The sequence below is a fragment of the Camelina sativa genome, chromosome 5 (assembly GCF_000633955.1).
Source record: "Camelina sativa cultivar DH55 chromosome 5, Cs, whole genome shotgun sequence".
In the NCBI taxonomy this organism is placed as follows: Eukaryota; Viridiplantae; Streptophyta; class Magnoliopsida; order Brassicales; family Brassicaceae; genus Camelina; species Camelina sativa.
The window spans coordinates 11,892,983-11,909,185 of record NC_025689.1 but is presented as its reverse complement, the minus strand read 5'-3'; the positions used below and the strand labels follow the sequence as shown (position 1 = coordinate 11,909,185).

The following is a 16,203-nucleotide window of genomic DNA, read 5'->3' as shown; positions in this document are numbered from 1 at the left end:
GAGGAGCCATCGCACGCTCTCAACGAAAGCACCAATTTGTTAAGCCGGTGACTCAACGGATAGATTATCGGCGACGTGACCAACAATCAGAGAGTGAGAGAGAGAAGAGAGAGAGTGAATATTTGTTTAATGATTGATAAGATGCGGCAACCCTAGAACAGGACAGCCTAAATACAACTCATAAGGTTTGTAACTTAAAACGACAACACTTCACTTATTGATAAAACATTACTAAAGACTCTATTTGGGGAAGAGTCTCTCCCACACTTCACTCCATCTTCCTTCAGCCACTTTGCTTCTTGGACCAACCTTGTCTTGTTCTTCTACCTTTGGTTCGCATCTCTTCTTCATGAAGGCAATGGGGATCCTTAGCCTATCAACCATCTCCGAATTGGTGAAGGAAAAGTTCCAATTTGCTGGTCTCCTTGTTCATCCAACCAAGTCTCGCACCTCACCGAGAGTTTCGAGAGAGAAGAAAAAGAAAAATCAATTTTTTTTTGTTTTATATTAGAAATACACCCAACCATTTTTGACCACGTTGATGGTTCTTAGAGATTCTTAAACTCCTTAATTAAGAAGCTCTTCTTAGTATTATTGCCATTTCTGATTTATTTTTAAATCAGATTCAAGTTAAGAACTTTCGCTAAAAACCTCCGATAAAGATAGTCTAAACCCTAAACCCTCATTCTTCTACTAGTTCCTGCAACTTCAAATTTCGTAGGTATCTTACCTTGTACATCTCTGTAGAGATCATGTTTTTTTGTTTTTTTGGGTAAAAAGATCATCATCATGTTTTTGTGTTCACTAGTATGCTAAGTTAAGCTCAAGTGCATATTTTGAATTTGTAGCTATTGAAAGTGAACTGGAAGTTGCTATATATAAGGCAGGTGGGATTAGAGATAGTAACTATGGTGATCTTCATAAGATTGGTTGGGCTAGAAGTAGTCGAACTGATAAAGGAGTAAGCTTTTCTTTTCTTTGGCTTTGTTTCCATAGCTAATGATTGTCTTCTTATACATATATACACTATGTATGCCTTTGGATTTCGTTTCGTTTTAGGTTCATTCTTTGGCGACATCAATATCGTTGAAAATGGAGATCCCTGAGACAGCGTGGAAGGATGATCCTCAAGGCACTGTTCTTGCTAAATCCATTAGCAAACACCTTCCTAAGAATATCAGAGTTTTCAGTGTTTTACCATCAAATAGGTGAGTGAGAGAACCTTCTATAATGGTCCTGGTCTTGGTGCTATATGATTCTAGCTTTTGAAAAGTTGAATAAGATTTTGAAATCATAGGGTTGCAGTCTCATGCTTGACTCATTTACAATTATAAGCTTTGTGTCTTCATAGGAGGTTTGATCCCCGAAGAGAGTGTAAACTTAGGAAATATTCGTACCTTCTTCCTGTTGATGTTATCGGGATCAAGAGTAGCTTTACTTCAGATGAGATTGACTATCACATTACGGACTTCAACGAAATTTTAAAAGAATTCGAGGTGAGAGCTTTGCATCGTTTCTTTGGTTATTAAAGACTTCAAGTTTGTTACATTTTTTGCTTCATTGGCACTGTTTTTTTTTTTTTTTTTATTGTGTAGGGTGAGTATCCTTTCCATAACTATATACAGCGGTCACGGTACAGAAGGAAATCTGACCAAGTTATGAAACAAAGAAACGGACGCCCTCCAAGACAACCAAAATCAGTCAAAGCATCAGAAACAGAGTTTACAGAGGAGAACCACAGAGAACTTGAAGAAGAAGAAGAAGAAAAAGAAGTAATTGGTGAATCTAGTGAACATGTTCCTCCTGATTCTGATAACTCTCAGGTGAACAGTCGTGCAAGATGGTTGTATGAGCCAGATGAGACAGATAAGCTGAGTGGTGCTCATTTCAGAAAAGTGTTTCGGTGTAGTAGTGGAAAGCTGGAGAATTCACTTGGATTTGGCTTTGTAGAAATCTCCATATGGGGAGAATCATTCATGTTACATCAGGTAATGTTATATACAATAAAACCTCTATAAATTAATAAAGTCAGGACCATGAAATTTTATTAATTTATAGAGGTTTTAATTTATCTGATAAATTAATAATTATTAAATTATAGAGAGACTTTCCTAATTTGGTAAAAAAATATTAAAAATAAGATTTAATCGTTATAACTAATATTTTTATAAAAGCAATTACAATGAAAATAACAATTATCATGTTTTGAAGATAGCACTCAAAGATTTTTATAGAGTAAAAATATTATAAATAAACTTGAATAAAAATTAATGTATAGATATATACATATATTTAGATAATTTTATATAATTATTAATTTATATTATTGATGGGACCATATATTTAGAAAGGAGTTTCAAAAAAAATATTATTTTATTATATTATCGAATAGTGTCCAAAATTACATTAGTCCCAAATTGGGACCGGAGAAATTTATTAATTTATAGAGATTATTAATTTACCTGAGTATTAACTTATAGAGGTTCTACTGTATAAAAAAAACATGGATTGCTTATAGTAGTGTAACTAGAATAGTATCATTGTTAATTTTGTAATATGTTTGGACGTTAGATACGGAAGATGATTGGGACAGCTGTGGCAGTGAAGAGAGAGCTGCTTCCTAGAGATATCATAAGACTATCACTGAACAAGTTCACAAGAATCGTTTTGCCTCTTGCTCCATCTGAAGTACTGATCCTGAGAGGAAACAGTTTCGAAGTGCGTATACTGCCTGAGAGGCCGGTGGTGGAAGCAACGGGTGAATCAGAAGAAGTGGAGAAGGAAATAGAGGAGTTTTACAGAGCAGTGATGGTTCCACAACTGAGTATTTTTTTGGATTCTGAGAAACGATGGTTTGATAGACGATGGTTTGATAGACGAGGAATTGAAAGATGTAAGGAGAGGTTGGGAAGAGTGGACAGCCGCAAAACCATGGATGGCCAAGAAGAAGACTGAAGATGGTGATGAAGAGGTTAGTTCTGTTTCAGTAGCTGTTCATCAAGCTGTATGAGAGTCTTAACATTAATCACATCTATTTTTTGTGCACCTTTGATAGAATTTGTTATATGATTGATGTTTCATTTACATTGAATCTGATAAAAGTTTTTTTTTTTGAGAAGCATATAAAGTTTCTTCACTTCACATTGTTCTTGATTCACACACACATTAAGGTCTCTCTGTTTCAATGCAATGGTAAAATGTTGTTTTTGCATTTTACCTTTTCGAACATTTTTCAGTTTTTCTTCTTTTCTTTTGTAAATCGTAAAAGCAAACACAAGCTCTCTAATTAAGATTGTTGGTTCATTTGGAACAAGTAAACAAGAATTCTTATACAAATAGTGGGTACACCTTTTTGAGTGGCTTGATTAATAAACTACTCAAGGTTGTGTATAAAAGTGAAAGAAACAATTCCATAAAACGGTAAAGACTATTTTAAAGCTAGAGAAGTCGAACACACAACAAACAAGTAAATCATACGATTTGTATCCAATGCTAAGTTTGGTTGTCCTAAAAATGGAGGAAGTGACCTTGTCCCTATGGCGTCATATCTGATGTCACTCATGCGTCAGAGATATGTCTTGTTAATTTGCATCATAAAGATACCAAAATCACAATCAATTAGCAATGAGTAAATGATGGGGTTACATGAAGACGTGTAATCGTTCATTGAATGCTTTTCTTTTCTTTTGAACTTTGCTTCGTAACGCTTCTCTTAGTTACACTCTTCGTTTTGACGATGCAGCACATCTACGTGTACTGTGGTCATTGCCAAGACAACAGTTAATATATTTTTGTAATTGATTTATTTCGTATATTATAGTGATTTAAGCCTTGATCCCCCCTCTTATCTGAGCTCCCACAAAGTTGCCAAGGTATTAGTAAGCAGCCTCCGAGGGATGAATTGAGTCCCAAAACAAGTGATCAGAGTGATTCGGACAAGTCTTTTGTAAGGGGGTTGCACATGAAGGACGTTTCCATGTATTCTGTTCCGCAAAATCCTTTCTTCGTTTCCTTGAATCCTGTTTTCATTTGTACGACGATGAGTATATATTGCATAAATTAGCAAGCTTGAAATTTAGATGACTTGCGTGGCAAGGAAGAAATGTGGTATATACCATATATGTTAGGGTTTTGGATCATGTCCATCACAGGGTCGTAGACGTTGGCGTAAAGGAACTTGCTTCCCGGTAGAGACGCTTCGATCTCAGGCAGTTTCTTTACTAGTTTCTGATTGTACAAAACGGAGTCTTTGTTTTCTTGTTCCACACAAAATCCCAAAATGTTTCTCATTTTAGCGGTCATTTGGATCGGTAAACATCCCATCGGCGGCAACCCTCCAACCACAATATTACGGCAACCTAAACTATAAAGCTCCTGCACACACAAGAGGTAAATATTTGAGAGTCAACACGAAAGAAATATCAGCTACTAGTTTCAGACCTATAGAAAGAAAATATATGAGATTTTTTTTACCCGGAAAAAACCGTCAAGCCTCTTGAGGACAAACTCTTGGTAACCATAGATAGTAGGATACTCAAGACGGATATCAGAAAAGTTCAAGTTGAAATCGTTAGGCCTGCACTTATGACCACTAAAGCGTTGTTAATGATCTTTCTTGTCTCCTACGATACCTTTGAGGCGAGCAATGTAATTCTTGAACATGCTTGGTTGTTGTGAGACCGGGATCGCTTAAATCGAGAGCGAGGTCCGGTCATCGTATCCCGCACCGGCCGATGCAAAACAGACGCCAGTGATAATGTCTTGGTCGGAGATGTTCAGTTGTAGAAACGTACGGAGGAACAAACTCTTTGATGTTGAGTTTGGAGGCAATGACATCAGAGATTAGTTTTCCGTTAGAGAATCTTCCGCTAGCTTCATGGCCAAGGAGATCAACACCGTAAGGGAGATGCTTAGCCTTGAAGACGGCTCGTAAATAATAGTTGTTATTGCCTGTATCTACGGTTGAGTCGCCGAAGATTAGAATCGCTGGAAAAAGCGGCTGCCTTGTGGCATTTGCAGCCGCATTGCAAGACGGGAGAGTGTTGCAACGAAGAGACCAAATACTATAGTTTTGGATGTAGACATTGTGAATTATTTTGTTGATTTTACTTTGTTGAATTTGAAATGTGTTTGGTTACTAATTTATAAGGGAATGAGGTTTGACCTCTGTAGGACTGAGTTGGTTTTTGAACCATGATGTTTCTCTTATTTTGTAAGTTTGTTTTTCTTAAAACTGAAAATCAAAAGATAAAAAAATAAAACAGGGATCTAATTAAAGATATTAGTATGGTCAAAAACAGAAGAACTTGAAACTAAATTGGTCAACAATTTGTTGGTCGGTGTAACGAAAAAGAAATACAAAATCTTTAAAAACGTGCAATGTATTATCTATTAACTTAACTATACTTTTTTGTAAGAAAAATTTGGGAAATTAAACAAATTCAATAATTCTAATATAGGCCATATATAAACTTCCTTTGAGTCGAATAGTACGGAAACATGATCGCAAATGGCTAATTTATCTTAAAAATTGGCCAAAAGTTTTGACATTGCTATTTGAGTTTCTTTTTATTCATTTTTTGAATTATTAAATTTATCATAAAAAAAAAATGTTATATACACAAAGTATGAAGAAACCGGACAACTAACAGAATTTGACGCACCAAGCATATTACATAGGGCTTCAGTGCCGTGCTTACATAATAAAAAATGGGGCAATAGCCCTAGGCCACATCCTCGATCATATTTTTTTAGGCCACATTTGACANTCCTTGAATCCTGTTTTCATTTGTACGACGATGAGTATATATTGCATAAATTAGCAAGCTTGAAATTTAGATGACTTGCGTGGCAAGGAAGAAATGTGGTATATACCATATATGTTAGGGTTTTGGATCATGTCCATCACAGGGTCGTAGACGTTGGCGTAAAGGAACTTGCTTCCCGGTAGAGACGCTTCGATCTCAGGCAGTTTCTTTACTAGTTTCTGATTGTACAAAACGGAGTCTTTGTTTTCTTGTTCCACACAAAATCCCAAAATGTTTCTCATTTTAGCGGTCATTTGGATCGGTAAACATCCCATCGGCGGCAACCCTCCAACCACAATATTACGGCAACCTAAACTATAAAGCTCCTGCACACACAAGAGGTAAATATTTGAGAGTCAACACGAAAGAAATATCAGCTACTAGTTTCAGACCTATAGAAAGAAAATATATGAGATTTTTTTTACCCGGAAAAAACCGTCAAGCCTCTTGAGGACAAACTCTTGGTAACCATAGATAGTAGGATACTCAAGACGGATATCAGAAAAGTTCAAGTTGAAATCGTTAGGCCTGCACTTATGACCACTAAAGCGTTGTTAATGATCTTTCTTGTCTCCTACGATACCTTTGAGGCGAGCAATGTAATTCTTGAACATGCTTGGTTGTTGTGAGACCGGGATCGCTTAAATCGAGAGCGAGGTCCGGTCATCGTATCCCGCACCGGCCGATGCAAAACAGACGCCAGTGATAATGTCTTGGTCGGAGATGTTCAGTTGTAGAAACGTACGGAGGAACAAACTCTTTGATGTTGAGTTTGGAGGCAATGACATCAGAGATTAGTTTTCCGTTAGAGAATCTTCCGCTAGCTTCATGGCCAAGGAGATCAACACCGTAAGGGAGATGCTTAGCCTTGAAGACGGCTCGTAAATAATAGTTGTTATTGCCTGTATCTACGGTTGAGTCGCCGAAGATTAGAATCGCTGGAAAAAGCGGCTGCCTTGTGGCATTTGCAGCCGCATTGCAAGACGGGAGAGTGTTGCAACGAAGAGACCAAATACTATAGTTTTGGATGTAGACATTGTGAATTATTTTGTTGATTTTACTTTGTTGAATTTGAAATGTGTTTGGTTACTAATTTATAAGGGAATGAGGTTTGACCTCTGTAGGACTGAGTTGGTTTTTGAACCATGATGTTTCTCTTATTTTGTAAGTTTGTTTTTCTTAAAACTGAAAATCAAAAGATAAAAAAATAAAACAGGGATCTAATTAAAGATATTAGTATGGTCAAAAACAGAAGAACTTGAAACTAAATTGGTCAACAATTTGTTGGTCGGTGTAACGAAAAAGAAATACAAAATCTTTAAAAACGTGCAATGTATTATCTATTAACTTAACTATACTTTTTTGTAAGAAAAATTTGGGAAATTAAACAAATTCAATAATTCTAATATAGGCCATATATAAACTTCCTTTGAGTCGAATAGTACGGAAACATGATCGCAAATGGCTAATTTATCTTAAAAATTGGCCAAAAGTTTTGACATTGCTATTTGAGTTTCTTTTTATTCATTTTTTGAATTATTAAATTTATCATAAAAAAAAAATGTTATATACACAAAGTATGAAGAAACCGGACAACTAACAGAATTTGACGCACCAAGCATATTACATAGGGCTTCAGTGCCGTGCTTACATAATAAAAAATGGGGCAATAGCCCTAGGCCACATCCTCGATCATATTTTTTTAGGCCACATTTGACAAATATTTTTTATAAATTTATACAGTTAATTTCAATGTTTAAGTGTTTTTAACTACAAATTTGAACTTTATCATCATTATCATTAATCTTTTTGTTATCATCTTTTATAATTCTTAGTATTTGATTCAAAAACTCTATAAATTTTTATTTTAACACAAATTTTAGATGATATATTGTTAGTTAAGTTTTCTAAAATTTTACATTACAAAATTTTGCTCCAAGCCTCTAGAATCATTGGCACGGTAGTTAAGGAGATGCCAACTTTTGCTAAGGAGATGCCACTTGGCATGTTATCTATCTAATACCTGTCTAATTTGTTGTTTGGACTTAATTAACAAAATTTATTTGTATTTTGGACCTAAGTAACTACTGGCCCATAAAATAAAATAAAAAGCTCTCAACATTTCCTTTTTTCCTTTCTTCAATAAGAACCAATTGTGTACTGTTGAAGGTCTCTTCTGATCTAAACCCACCATTTATCAGTTTGTGATTTCATCCTAGGAAAAATTGATAATAGTTTATTCTGAAATGATAAATATGGGTTTCAATCTTGTGTATGATTCATGGGGAAGAAATTATTCTAAATTATATTAGATTGTGTGATGTTTATGTTAGATTTATAAATTTTTGGCTCAAATTTTAAATTTTGGGTTTTCATTCCTGCTTAGTTTTGGGTCTTTAATCTTATATAATCTACTCGTGAGATGTTTTTCGTAAGTAATTTGATAATTGCTTACCTATTTATTCCCCACTAGATCTTACCAATTCTTTTTCCATAAAAGTAGAATTAATTATGTTTTCCATAAAATTATAATTCAGTCCCTAATTACTCTCCTTTTTACACAATTTTTCAGTCATTATTATTTAATTTCAGTCATTAAGTTCTTATGAACAATTATATTATTTTATATATATATATCTTCCCAAATTTTAATAGTATTCTTGAATAATTGTTTAAATTTTTTTGGAGGTTATCATGTTTGTTGTTCACATTATTACTACAAAGAAAAAAAATGTGAAAATGTATGACAAATTTATTTATTCACTAGAGTGTTTATGTATGTCTTTCCTACTTTTCATGGGCCGGTCCGGCAATTTTGGATGTCATACGTCAATTTTTTTAAAAAAACACTTTTTATTATTGTAAATAAAATTATAAAAATAGTAATATAAAAACTTATTTTTATTATTTCCATATTGTAGTTCATTTTGTTTGCTCATATTTTTCTTTGTCTTTTCAATGTTTTCATGTTCATTTAAACATTTATACGAAAATAAATATCATATTGCCTAATAACTCATTATTGTTTTAAAACTTTTCGATTTTGGAAACTTTTTTAATAGAGTTTCTAATTTTTTTTCCTGAATTAAATTTTACTTCAAATCTCAGTAGCAACAACTTTAATTAACATGAATCTAATGCCCATTCACCAACAATTCAAAAGATGAAATACATTTTTACATACACCTAATAAAATTTCATCCGTAAATTGGATATATCTACGTAAATAATATACTGTTTTCTTATATAAAACTTGAACTTCTACATTTTTTTGAAGTTTAAACAAAATCTACTAATAACAGAACTTAAAATGTTTTTCCCTACATAAAAGACCTAAAACTTTTGGTCTAAAATATGTCCAAAAAAAATGATGCCTTAATCCTTGGCTTCACTTGCTTCGCCTATGGGTCCGGTCTTGAACCATATTTTATTTTTACTTCAGGTTGTCGTATTTGTTGGTTGTGTTAATATTACTACATCATGAAAAAATGAACTATCATGATTTAATATGTTGAACATGTTTAGTTTTGTTCCTTTCTTATATTTTCGAATCTCTATTTTTTTTTTTTTTTTTGAGTATTAATGTGGTAAAACAAGCTAACACTTTTTTTTATTGGAGGATATGAGTCTCTCCATTGTACATTTAGTTTCTTATTAGTCTCCATCTTTAAGAAACTAATGTATTTTAAATTATTATAAAAAAGGAAAATTGTAGGTTATGATCATATGATTGAAAAACCATGTTGTTAAGCTTATGATGTCTTTTTATCTCATGGTAAGATATGAGTTGCATTTTTCTATACTATCTGATTAATTTGACTTCTATACTTTTGAGTAGTATATGTTAATTGTATATTGGTATCATATATTCTTAGGAATCTTAGTATAAAACAGCAAATTTTCAAAAATATATATTTTCCTATGTCAATTTTCAATAAAACTCTTTCATGTTATTCATTTTCAAAAATACATATTTTTATGTATAAAATGACTAAATTCTAAATTTTAAACTCCAAATACTAAACACTACCCTATCCTAAATGTAAAATAGAGAACCCAGACTTAAAAAACAAAGAGAATTTAAATTAATTTAATATATTGTAATCTGTGTAAAAGAGGGCAGAAATAAAAATGTTCAAAAATTGGTATTTTTGAAAGGCTATCTCAAAAAGAGTATTTCTAACAAATTATCATATTAGAAAAAGGTTCAAAAATTTATCTACATTAAAAAAATAATATTATATGATGAGAAACTCAATGGGTTTTCTCATCGGGTTTCTGACCAATGCACATGCTATAATATGTATTGATAATGTAAAAGGAAAAAAAACCATAAACACTCTGCTATAAAATTAAAATTTTCTCAATGTATTGAAATACTCTAATACTATATATAAAAGGAATACTCAAGTAACATCAAACAAATCATGAATCCAAAAAAAAAATTAATATGATCAGTATATTTTTAAAATCATAAAAATAACCATTGTTGAGCAAACAAATAAAGCTAATAATCTTCAAATTACTAAAGTTGAACAACAACGTAAGTGCGTAGCACGGGATGACTTCTAGTATATATATTATTGAAGGAGCTCGAGAATCAGAGTTGGAGAAGATCTCCAAGGTTCGAGGTGGTTGGATAACGTACGCCATAACGGAGAGAACTAATATGAACCAAAGTGCCTCGTTGAACAGTCTCGAGTTCTTCTTTTGGTGAACAACATGTTCTTGATCGCTAGCCAAGTAATGGATTATTATCGAGTAATACCTTGGGGAAACCACACCACTCCAGTTGACTCGTACGCTTCTTTTTCTAATTTGATTCCATGTCTTCGAAGCAGAGAAATGCGGTTTGAAACTGTCCTCACCATGCCTCCATAATGGGATGGGACGTCCGGGCCTGCTAGGATAGCAGAAAAGTTTTTGAAATAGCCTCAATCATGGCAGACAAGATTATATATTGGATATTCATATTATGTGTTACTCCAATTTGGTTTGTTAACCTTGTTTGGTGTTTTTATATAAGATAACCCGTTGATTACAAAATTATAAATATGTTCGCTACCACATGTCATGTCAAATTTGGGTTGCCCTTTTTCAAAGTTAAAGTTCCAAAACCACATCAAACAAGGTTAACAAGGTTAACAATGACAAAAAAAAAAAAAAAAAAAGGTTAACAATGACAATGATCTAGGACTAATTCAGCAATAACAACAAAAGTAAAAATAAAATAAACAATTACTAAGAATAACAATGAACATAATAAAGGATCTTCATTTACTTTTGTTAAAACAAAAATTCGATTTCAGTATACATCATTTTGTTTCTCTCTATCTAATTTTTTACATCCTTACTCATATACAAGAAAACCTGACTATCGGTTACTCTTAAACCGGTTTATATCGGTTAAATACAAAGGGATTATATTACGATTTTACAATTCTAAAATAGGATTTAATATGGTGTGGTAAGGAGAAGGAAGGTGTGGTAAGTTTAGTAATACAAAAAAAGGAAAGAGGTTGGGTTTTTATTATACGTTTAATTTAATGCTGATGTTGCCTTTTTACATCTTTTACAACAAACAAATTTTGGTATTTTTACCTTGTGTTATTATCTGCTTTGAAAATAAATGAATAAAAACAAAAATAAATCTTAAATTAGATTCGTACAAGAGAAAAACTACCACTACTAAAGAGGAAATCTATGCCTCAATATACACAAATTTCATCCTTTACCTATATTACTTTGGATTAAGTTCAGATGAACTTCCCTAACATACAATTTTTTTTTGTAATTTATTTTTTTACAGGTTCATATATTTATTTAAGTCAATAGATTTGTATATATAATATTACTTAACAAAGAGACTAATTTTAAAATAACGAACACCGAAATACTGAACATTAGTATATATCTCTAATTTTAACATGATTTCCTTTACTTAAGAAAAACAAACTTTTTTTCTTCACATGAAATTCTTATTTCTAATGTCAATTGATAAACTAGGGAAGGGTCCATATTAAGCTGACACTAATTTTATGCTATTTAATTTTAGCTATATTATTATCGATATATTTGATTAATAAATTACAAATTTTTAATACATTTAAAGATTACAAACTCATAGTTGATTTATTATATAGAGTTATATTTTCAAATTTTGGATCGTTTTATGTCCAAGCGGACTGTTTGGCTCGTTCGATCATATCACTTGTTTGTGATGTCACTTTTATAGATTCTTTTCTTTTTGTTTGGACAACCAATTAGGAAATTTTATTTTAATGAACAATTTTTTTCAATTACTTATGTTTTCAATATATCGATTTTAATTTTAGATTTTTAATGTGGATTAAATATATTAAATTCTAATTAGATATATACTTTTATATTTAATGGTAAATTTTTTAATATTTGATATTTTAAAGTATTAATTTTGGTAAGTTTAGGATTTACACAACACAAGCTTTTTGGACAATTAAGATTGTTGTTTTCTTTCTTTCTTACAAATTTCAAAAATAACATATATTACAATGTAGCTACAAACTCTATATCAGTAGAGTCATTAAAAAATAAAATCAAATGAAACGAGACATGATCCTAACAACATTTGTTATTATTTAATAATTAGACTTTAATCCAGGGTACATCGCGGAAGAAAGATTTATTTTGTTATTTAATGTAACTATTTTATATATTTTAATTGTAAGTAATATAATTGAAGGTTATAAATATTGTTTTTTTGTTTGGTTTTAGTATTTTCACTTACCAAAATTAACTACTTTAAAATATCAAAATGATAATTAATGAACGAACAAAAAATACACGTGTTTTGTGGATGCAAAGCCGTGTAATATAAAACCTACTTTATCTAATTTCAATTGTGAAAAATACAATATATACAACAAGTGAAAAATGTCCAACTACAAATACACGAGAAGTAAACAATATACAGTTATTCAATCTTTAAACAACAACAAAAAAAAAACAAAAAAAAAACATTGTGATTGTTAGAAACAATCGAATTGCATCAGTCCAAATCTCAAAATATAAGAAAAAAAAGCATGACAATATATACTAACATAAGACCTAAACAAAGTTACAAAACATTAAAACAAAAAATCACAAGAGCCAAAACAGTCGTGGTAAGCATAATAGTAGCTGAGATCAGCAATTTGATTTGATAATATTCAAGAATCTGAATACTGGAATTCTTTTGGGTGTGTCAATATTTTTCGAACGGAATCCGGACGCCGAAGAAAAATCATATTTTCAATGAAAGGAGATAGAACATGAAGTGTTTAGCAATACAACAGACTTGGTCAGTCTCCGGATAATATTTGAACAACCCTTTCTCACTGTTGGGAGGTAAAAATTATCTCTTGCTTTGAAATTGTAAGTGGAATGCACCACATTACCCACAATTAAGAACAAATATATCTAGGGAATGAAGATATACATAAGATTAAGGGTTGTGTATTAAATGATTGAATCTAATGTTTTACGTTGGCTGACTCGAAACAAAAAGAAAAATAGAAGTTGAGACAAGAGGAGAGACAATCAATTGTCTTAGGTGATAAATGGCAATTTTGTTTTTTCACCATCTTAGAAATGCTCAAATATGTGAGTACGCGAAGAAAACCTATTTCTACAATACTCATGTGAAAAGAACGATATCATAATTAACTAGTGTCGAATTGTTTGTCATCATTTGTGTAGATCGAATTCTGAAGTTATATTCTACAGCAAAACTACCTTGTATTAATTTAAAAAATGGACATTTCGAAAAATTATTCTTGGCATATTTCTGTAGATGCCTTTTGTCAAAAATAATTTTTTTTATTGTACATTTTTAAAAAGATAATCTTTTACGCCAAATAGTTGTTAACAATTTTTTATTTTTTTATTTAAATACTGTTAAAAATGAATAAAATGATCATTAAAAATTAAAAAATGCCAAAAAATGAGAGTGGCAAAAAAAAATAACATTTTTGAAAGAAGTATCTATAAAATAGTAAATCTAACAATACCTTATTTATAAATTTATATTTGAAAAGAGAGGAAAGAGAACATTTTTAGACACCTTCTTTTTTTATTAATGTCTTCCCCAGACACGAACATATCATTTTTTAGACATCCACATTAAATTAATAATAAAATTAGTTTAAAATATTAATTTAGACACTTTTGATAAGTTGTGCGATGATGATGGTCTAATATACATCGAAATGATTTGGAGTTTCTTAACAAAAGAATACTACATTTTGAAACAGAGGGAGTAATATTTTGATCCATTTTTGTTATTCAATTAAATTTAAATGAGAAAATTGAAAGTTGAACCAATCTTAAATTTTATTCAATTTTTTTTTTTTCACAAGTGGCGCTGTAGACTCACTCTCTCTCTTTCATCCGTTTTTAACTTTTTATTATAACTAGGGAAGTAGCCCGGTATATGTATTTGATTTGTTAGTTAAATTTTTATTTATTTATTTGATTACTATACATGCTAAAATGATATACTCGCTGTTCCAAATCATAAGAATTTTTAGTTTTTTTTTTTGTTTTTGTTCCATTTTATAAGTTTTTTTTTCTATATTTCTATGCATCATTTATGTTTATTTAGGTCGTTATGAGCATTTGTATTCTTCAGTCTTTTATTATATTGGTTATTTTTCTGAATAAATGTTTAATAATATATTTTCTGTAAAAATAATGGAATATTCATGGTTTAACATTTGGCTTTTAGCTAAAAAAAACTAATAAAATGGAACTGAGGGAGTATGATGTTGTTTCTAATTTAAATTAAAATTTGATGAAAGATTGGTGTGTTCTTAAAATATATATATATATATATATATATATATATATATATATTATACATGTTAAAATGATACGGTTCTTACAAATTTGAGCTAAGATTGGTGTCTTCTTAAAAGAACACATTTAAGGACACAATTAGTGAAACAGTACACAAAGCGATTTTAAAGAATTTCACTGAGTTATTCAAAGAGGGAGAAAATGATAATGTATTCATCGTTGTGCTCTGAACCAAAAAAAAAAAAAGAATTTCATTGTTGTGCTATTTAGTTTACCATGAACATATCTAACCACTGATAACAAAGGAAAGAAAAACAGACATCGACAGCTAAAATTTGATTGACCACCTATATCATAATACATAAAAGGGTAGAAGTACATAAATACTGACCAAGCTGATAAAGGTTAGTTTGATCCACTCTTTTAAAACATTGGAACCTTTAATATATTGTTATCTTAGCTGCAATGACAATCAATGAGTTGGGGGGTTGGGTTTGAAGTTCGAACTACCCTTTGGCATTTTTTATGAGTTAAATATGGAACCTACCGTAGCAATTGTGCTTGCTTCAAAATTAACAATGGTAGTTTTAGCTCTAGCACAAGCCCTCCACCTGCATCATCGTAGTCGAGACTGTTATCACCTATATACGAAGCAATGAGTCTAAATAAAATGAAACTATTTGATAATTTAGTATTGTGAAACAAATATAAAGAAATATGATATATAAATTTGTACTGTAAGTTTAGTAGCATTCACTTTACATTACGGAAGACCAAAAACCTGTTATTGTGCATTCCTTTCCGAGAAAGCTATGCTTCAAGCAAAACATATACTCCATACTTACAATTGCTGGCCGATGAAACACTTGATAGTCACCATCTTGTTGGCAACTTCCATGGGATACCCTCAAGATCAAAAGTTGTAAGCCATCCAAATATTATCTGTTTTTACTATGCTTTTTTACATCCTCTCTTTTGTAAAAATTAATTATTTTTCTTGCAGTGTATTAACCATTCATGTTAATCTAAAAATGTAATTAATCGTTAAGCAGGGAAATAAGATGAACAAAGAATTTGTTTTTTTTTTTTAATATCAATGTTTTGGTAACATATTCTTTAACAAAAAAAATGTTTTGGTAACATATAATACCTCAAGGAAAGCCCTTACCACCAGCCTTCACTTACACCACTCCAGAGAAGCTAATTCATATTTCTTTGTTCAAATTCTCTTGCTTCTGTTGTTCCAATAAATGATTTCAGATTTAGAGAAAAACTTGCGGTGATGATTCGACTACAATGACGTTGATGATGAACATAGAGTGATATAGGGGAAGTGGAACGATTTGTGGTATATGGGAGCTAACACGTAATTTAAGAGGAGGAAGTGAAAGAAGTTGAGCCGATTCGAGTTTCACTATTAAAAGAGGTGCAATTCAATCGTCGTTGTAAAATGAAAACCCTTCTGTTATGGACTTATGAGGCCCATACTCATGTGTATGGCCTTTAAAAATGAATGAGACTATACATTAGCATTATTAACTAACATCTCCGTTAATACATAGATGCTTTAATCCTAAAAAGA

General features: G+C 31.3%; 3 pseudogenes; 1 reads left to right on the top strand and 2 right to left on the bottom strand.

Annotated features, from left to right (window-relative positions):
- Nucleotides 359–3,153, top strand: LOC104789169 (annotated as a pseudogene).
- On the bottom strand, nucleotides 3,825–5,085 carry LOC104786604 (annotated as a pseudogene).
- Nucleotides 5,819–6,844, bottom strand: LOC104789168 (annotated as a pseudogene).